We start from the raw sequence: 6,015 nt of genomic DNA on the forward strand, positions 1-6,015 counted from the left end.
AGAGAGAGAGAGAGAAAGGTAGCACCACTGAGCCACTATCTATCTGAATTTCTAGGTGGGGCCTATGCTCCAGAGAAGTCAGGAATTTGGCCCATAGCCTAAACATAGACAACGGACTACAAGCAGATTTGAGTACCACATATTTGTTGTTGTTTTTTATTAGAGAAGTTGTAAGTTTACAGAAAGGTCATGCAGGAAGAACAGAATTCCCATATATCCCCCTCACACACACAGTTTTCCCTATTTTTAACACTTTGTGGGAAGTACCACAGATTTTTAAGGGCAGTCATAATTTATACAAATGTTTTGTCATCAATCTTGCCTTATTAATAAGTACTATGTTATTACAATTGCCATGCTGTTCTCTGTGGGAAATCATGTGTTCATCAATCCAAGCAAACTTGGACTGCTTTAGGAGTTTAGAAGTTCAATTGACTAGCACATTTCAGACTAAGTATGGTCACTAGATTTTTTATTTCCTGCACTTGTTTAGTTTACATATGGGTACTTTTTCTGCAGTAACTCCATTTTGTTAGAGGCCCCTGGAGCCTGAACATATTTTGTTTATTGGATTTCTTCCAATGTGGTTGTTCTGAGAAATCATGATGGGTTTTGTTCAGAAAACGTGAGGACTGTTTTGCTGTACTTCATCTATGATAGCCTTTGGCCTTAGGCGATCCCCTGAGCTACTCCCCAATTACATATGACACATTGTTCTTGAAGGAATCACTTTCCCTCAGTTTGGCTGTCTTAATACCAAAATGTTCTACATTGCAATGTTTTTAACAATGAAATAGTGTTCACCTAGGCTCCTTAAGGATATTCCTCACTCTTTATAACTCTTACTGATAAATTATTAACCTTCCCTTATATCCCATTGAAAAGCCCATCAGACACTCTCTTTGGAACAGAGTCTCTATGGCAGTTTGAAGCTGTATGTACCCCAGTAAAACACTGTATTAGTTAGGGTTCTCCTTGGAAACAGAATCAATGAGAGATGTCTCTTATTATCAAATTGTAAAAGTGACTCACGCAACTGCGGGAGCACACGAGTCCAAATTCTGCAGAGCCGTCAACAAGCTGTCAACTCCAAGGAAGATGTCCAACGAACTCCTCGGGAACCGAACCGACAACTTTGACGAACTTCTCAGGAAACGAACCGGCAACTTTGAAGAACTCCTCCGGAAACGAACCGACAACTTTGACGAACTCCTCAGGAAACGAACTGGCAACTTCGACGAGCTCCCCAGGAAAAGCTTCACTGAGCAGCTGAAGAAGAAGTGAAGGTTCTCTAACCATCCGGCTTATAAGCCTCCAACTGATCACCCGGACCAAATCCAGCCAATTGCATTCTCTCACTGTGGAAGCACACCCCTTGATGAGTCATCAGTCAGCTGCAGTCAATTGACTGATGATCCGACAAACCAACCAGCCTCAAATAGCCTCACAGGAATCGTCAGGCCAGTGCCCGCTTGACCAGACAGCTAGGCCACCTAGCCAAGTTGACACATGAACCCAACCATCACAAACATGTTCTTAAATTTAATCCATTCCTGTGGGTGTGAACCCACTGTGAGTAGGACTTTTGATGAGGTTACTTCAGTTGAGGTGTGTCCCACCTCAGTCAGGATGGGTGTCAATACTATTGCTAGAGTCTTTTACAAGCAGAGTGTAATTCATACAATAGAGAGAAAGCCCACAAAGCAAGATGCTGAACATCAGTGGAACCTGGAAGAGAAGGGGGAGACCAAGAGAGGCTGCCATGTGCCTTACCAGTTTTAAAATTAAGGACCAAAAATCGCCAGCAGCTATCCCTAGAATGCCACCATCTTCAGGGAGAAAGCATTGCCTTGAAGATGGCTTGATTTGGATTTTTTCCCAGCCTCAAACCATGAGCGAGTAAATTTCCATTGTTTAACCCAATCCATTTCATGCCATTTGCTTGAGCAGCCTAGGAAACTAAAACAGTATCCAGCAAGAGAGTCCATGTAAGAATGTTGACACAGTTGCTGTATTAAAGATTATGAAATATTAGAATGTCCTCTTTACAAAGAAAATGTTCAGAACAGTTCTTCAATTAGCTATTTGTTCTGAAGGCTGCCTATACACTTGGGGTGGGGTGGGGGGAAGTGGAAAGAAAAAAATAATTCTAGTTTTTCCCTCTGTGAGAATGTATTTTGTAGACAATGTTTGTGTGTTTGCGTATGTGTGTATGTGGTGTTAACCTTGGGAAAATTGGAGCATGAATCCTTACTTAGTCAAAATTGAGCTTAACAGTTGCATTTTCTTCTCATGGTCCAGCTCAATGTCTTTCTTGTACCTTCTCTTAGCAAAACATGTCTGCAATTCCAAAAGCCACATGGTTGAGTCATAATGTTCCCAACCGCCTAACTGGCTCCTCTCCAGACAAAGTTGTTCACTGGGGCTTCTACTTCCTGTCCACTTAACCCATCCTTTCAGTAACAGGAGGACATATCCTCACCTCTGGCTCAAATTTCCTTCTGAAGAGGCCACATTCAACCAGGAATTCTTTATCATAACAATGTTGTTTGTTCTTCAGGAGTGCGTCGGGGACACTGTTTTAGTTTTCCCCGCATTGCAGGTACTTTACTTGCTTTCTTCTAACTACCAGGTAGTTCTGGCTGTTTGAAGAACATACACATTTAAAGAGTTAATGTTTCTGTGATACTGTTATTTGTACATTCACCTTCTCCTCTCCCATAGCAGAGCTGGGATTCCGAATCTCTTGATGGAATTCACCCTGCTTGGCTGCACCATTTTACTCATTTGACTAACATTGTAAAAAAAAACAAAAAGGAGGTAAACAATCACAAAACCCAACAACCTGGTTGTTAGAAGACAGAAGGGCTACACCATGTTACTGAGGCCAAAAGCAATGACTCATCCTGGGTCAGGAAGTGTTTTCCCCTCATGGGACTGAGAGCAGAAGCCTCTGTAATCAAGATGAGGTGATCAGACTTGTTGCCATGGTAATAGAAAGCATGTTTTCATGACCTGGATGGGACTTCAACATTCCTCTGGGGATAAAGATAGCAATTGCCAGGAACTCCATTCTGACCCTGGGTGATCTCAGGAACCGGTTTCTTACTCCAATAATGGTCCTTAACTTTGAGTCACGGCATTAGGTCAATCACATCCCAAAAGGTCTTGTTGTAGCCTTACACTTTCCAAACTTTGTCTTAGTAAATTTTATAATGACAATACTTTGGACAGTCTTGTTTTAAAAAATGACTTCTTAATGAAAGTGCTTTTTGCTGAGAAATAAGCATCTTCAAAGCCAAACCTCAAAAAGCATTACATAACCTTCCACCTTTGTTCTGTCACACACCCTTGGGAAAAATAAAGGCTGTTGCATACTAAAGTTCTTTTGTAAAAATTATTTAATGACTATTTCTTGAGCACTTACTATGTGCCAGGCATTAAATAAGGACTCAGTAACATTTTCTGCCTTCGAGACACTCACAATATGGTTATTAATGACTAATATTTCCAAAATTCTTTTTCCTTTTATAAAAAGTAATTCATGGTAACTATATATAATTTGGAAAATTCAAAATAGCTATGAAGTATAAGAATTATCAGAAATTCAGGCAAGATTATTATTAAAATTATTAAAATTTAATGGATATTCTTCCTTGTTTCTTCTGTTTATATTTTTTTTTGGTTATTACAAAAAATGGTATGATTCTATGCATGTGTTTTATTGCTGTTTCGATTAATGTATCAAATGTCACTATTTGAGTATACATTATATATTCTGTTTTTAATGATAAGCTCCAAATATTAGTTAGGATAATGCTACCTACTAGTATAAATAATGTGTCAAATCTCAGGGACATAATCACTAGAAGTTACACTCACCTAACAAACCAAGGTGGTTGTTACAGTCTTCCATATGCAGACTCAGAGAACCTTAGAGTTTCAAAACACTCTGACTTCGGTCCAAGAAAGATGAAAGAGGAGATGAAGAATGCCAGCTTTTTTACAAATCCTACTTTGGAAGAGACTCATATCATCTCCACTCACATTCTACTCACATTGTTGGGAACTAGTCACATGGCTCTACCTAGCTACACAGGAAGCTGAGAAATGTGGTCTCTAGATGGGCAGCTACTTCCCAGCACTGATTCTGTACAATGGAGGAAGAAAGATGACATTTTAGTGATCAGTTAAGTGCTTCTTCCATGTCCACTCATCTGGCCAGGTAATGTCTACCTACATACTTCATTCTAAGCACAGGGCACAACTATTTCCTCCCCTCTAGGAACCAGAGTCCCTTCAATCCCTGCATCCTGAAAATCCCAGGTATCTGGGAAGGAACAACCCTCTCCAACAGGTTTGGATCCATATGCTTTGGCAACATTTGAATTAAAAGACACCCCCTGACAACCTTTCCATGGTGGAGCAGGGAGAGGATAGCTAGGATGTAAAAATGAAGACCTAATGGGCCAATACGACTTAGATCAAGATTGTGGTCCACAACTTTGTTGTTTGTTCAGGAAAACTTTGCCTAGGAAAAATGTGGCTGTAAATCAAGAAAATCTTTGCTGTTTCTCTCAGAAAATTCTCAAAGATCTGTTTTGTTTTTTTCAGTGACAATAGTCTGTTCACATCAGTAAATAGCTCACTTTTCAACAGCAGCTTACTTTGCTTTTCAAGAAGTTTGTTTCACTTGTGTCCACCAATCCTAAAATATTATATCACAAACTTTGGCCAGTCTCAAACACTTCCCCACTTTGAATGACTTGCCTTAAACTAATGGACCCCAGACTCCAAAACCCTGTAAATATCCTACTTCTGACTTCCACCTTTTGAGACACTGCTAAGATTCCATCAAAGTAGTATTCTCTCTTATTGCAGTATGCTCTAAAAAAATTAGTTTTATTAACAGATTATCTGCTGACATTTTGGAGAATTTGACAGTTAATGGGGGAACTAGGAGTCACATGGCAGTCACCGGTCCCCAGCCATGTTGCAATCATGCTTAGCTTGCAGCATTCTGAGGTCTCCTTGTCCGGCAGCGGGGGAAGAGTGGAGTTCCTTGATTAGATACTGAACCAATTTCCTGGTAGAAATTTCACTGGACATTGTTCCCTATGGCCTCTGGCTCTGTGCCATGGAGGTTCTTCCCCTCAATGGCCACATCTGGAGTCGGGGGGGGGAGTGTTGCAGAATGTCTTTTGGTACTACTGAGATTTCACAGCCTACTTTAAGTGTGTGCAAGCTTGGAGGTTTGAAAGTAAGGTTGATACATTCACAGCATTTTTGTTTAGGATTGTGAATTCTCTTGCAATACAACTCCCCCCAAAACTTAGTAAGCTCCCATTCTATTTGCTTCTAGGCAGGCAGTTCCATATTCCAGGACTTACAATTCGAGTTTTATCCCAGACATTGCTCTTGTTCTACCTGTGACTCTGTCCTGCTCATCCCCCCACAGCCTGTTTCCAGAGCTTCAGAATCTTCTACAATCAGCCAATGAGGAAAAGAGAAGTATAGGAGGTATACTTGTTTTTTTAAGGTCTTTGGCCTAAAAGTGACACACAATGCTTTTTCCACTGACAAGAACTAGTCAGATGGCCCAGTCTAGATACAAGGGGACTGAGAAATGTAGTCTACTGCTAGGCAGCGATTTTTTAGTAACATCATTGTTTTTTGGTAGGGGAAGCATGATAGATAGTGGTACGTTAGTCGTCTGTCACTGTGCCAGTTTGAATGTATTATGTCCCCCAAAACACCATTATCTTTGATGCAATCTTGTGAGGGCAGACATATTAGTGGGGATTAAGTTGGAACATTTGGATTAGGTTGTTTCTATGGAAATGCGCCCCACCCAACTGTGGGTGATAACTCTGGATAATTTCCGTGGAGGTGTGGCCCTGTCCATTCAGCATGGGCCTTGATAAGTTTACTGGAGCACTATATAAGCTCAGACAGAAGGAGCGAGCTTGCTACAGCCAAGACGGACACTCTGAAGAATGCACAGGAACTGAGAGA

This window comes from Choloepus didactylus, chromosome 3, assembly GCF_015220235.1.
Source record: "Choloepus didactylus isolate mChoDid1 chromosome 3, mChoDid1.pri, whole genome shotgun sequence".
Taxonomy (NCBI): Eukaryota; Metazoa; Chordata; class Mammalia; order Pilosa; family Megalonychidae; genus Choloepus; species Choloepus didactylus.